This window comes from Asparagus officinalis, unplaced genomic scaffold (assembly GCF_001876935.1).
Source record: "Asparagus officinalis unplaced genomic scaffold, Aspof.V1 AsparagusV1_Un2916, whole genome shotgun sequence".
NCBI classification, from domain to species: domain Eukaryota; kingdom Viridiplantae; phylum Streptophyta; class Magnoliopsida; order Asparagales; family Asparagaceae; genus Asparagus; species Asparagus officinalis.
In genome coordinates this window covers 1-1,796 of record NW_017975175.1, presented here as the reverse complement: position 1 = coordinate 1,796, position 1,796 = coordinate 1, and the positions used below count along the sequence as shown (strand labels likewise).

At 35.8% G+C, this 1,796-nt stretch overlaps 1 long non-coding RNA gene across 1 annotated transcript; it reads right to left on the bottom strand.

Moving 5' to 3' along the window:
- Positions 1 to 706: 706 nt before the first annotated feature.
- Positions 707 to 1,789, bottom strand: LOC109828621. Its single transcript, XR_002243775.1, has 2 exons — positions 1,237 to 1,789; positions 707 to 1,046 (listed from the first exon to the last, which is right to left on the bottom strand). It is a non-coding gene; the product is annotated as an uncharacterized LOC109828621 (long non-coding RNA).
- Between the last annotated feature and the right edge of the window lie 7 nt (positions 1,790 to 1,796).

The window sequence follows — 1,796 nt, the reverse complement described above, 5'->3', positions numbered from 1 at the left end:
AAACTACATTGATTTCGGGTTGTAATTGGTTTGACCGTCATCGCCTAAGTGAGTTGTAAGACTTGATTACCTGCATGAGAATCTGTAAGTTTTAGATGCTGGATCCAGTGACAGACTTGTGGAAATGTTCATGGGACTTGATTCGGCTGTTTGTAGAGATTGGAACCATTTATGGACTTTTAGAGGCTGAAATCGTTAAAGATGCTGAGACAGTGACCAAGTTTTAGATGCTGGAGCCATTGGCAGACTTGTGGACATCTCCAAGAGTATTGAGATGCCAGTTGAAGCCAGCAAATAGCACATACAAGCTCACATTGTCTTCATTAGGTGACAAAGACTAAACAAATATCTCAACTCACAGTACTTTCAAGTTTCAACTTTCAGCCTTCTCTCGCATTCCAATCCTCTATTGCAAGAATCAAACTAATCACTTATTGATATAGCATGGCGACAATCACTGTGAAACATGAGGAAGAATGCAGGAATAACTGAATATTTACAAAAGAACAAGAATGCTTACGCCAAAACCACAAAATGCACCAGGAGAAGCACAGAGAAAGAAATATTTCTCCAACACTGCACACCGCTGTGATACAATATAATCCAGTTCCGAATTTTTGGCCAAAAATCAATATAATCCAGAGTTGCAGGTATCAGAAAAGGCTAGTCAATACAATAAAAGCAAGGTGTTGCCAAACAAAGTATATAAATTGTATCTCCAGTAGTATTCATATTAACTTGAATGCATACGAGTTATCCTGTTCACATGAATGTATATAAATTGTATCTCCAGTAGTATTCATATTAACTTGAATGCATACGAGTTATCCTGTTCACATGAATGTATATAAATTGTATCTCCAGTAGTATTCATATTAACTTGAATGCATACGAGTTATCCTGTTCACATGAATGTATATAAATTGTATCTCCAACACTACACACCACCCAGAAAAGAGAACCCGCCATTGATTCAAACTCCTTATCATCTTTCTGTCACTTTGAAATAAGGATCTCAATGTAGTCTCCTTGTCAGATCCAAAAGCCTACAAAATAAAATATGTTACAAATCAGTAACTATAACTCAGCAGAACATCTGAAAAGCTCTAAGTTAATAGACTTGGGTCTCAAGCTGTAAGTATGAAATGAAGATTTAAAGTTGCAATGGAGCTAACCTAACATAATCTTTTGGAAATAAATTAGCAAGGAAACACATTAAACAACAGAAATACGTACATGGACTAGGGTAGCCCAGTGAAACAACCTCAAAATCCAGCACACATGCATTTGTTTAGCTGCAAATTTCATGACAAATAACGACAAAAAACAATTCAAGATCGTGATATATGGCAACATTGAGCTATGAAGTTTCATGAAAACAAAATATTAATTGTACCTTTGCAAGTTGACTTTACAGCTTGTTGACCCTACTAGTATATATATATTAATCGTGATATATATATATAATCGAAATTGATCAAATTTCATAACAAATCAACATCTAATCTGCATTGCATTACAAGGAGATGACAACGAAACTCAAACCCTTCAACGTCACGGAGTAAATGATTCCAGAATGGTTATCCAAATAAAGTCCCTGCAGCAAAAACGAACAGATTCGACTCTGACTCTTACTCTGAATAAAGTTTACGCAGCAAATGCAAACAGATTCTACTCCGAATAAAGTTCAAGCAGCAACAACGAATAGATTGGACTCTGAATAAAGTCCCCGCAACGAAAAAGATCAGACAGTCAGAAGATATCTTCAACTGAAAGAGCTACATAGACTAAAACAT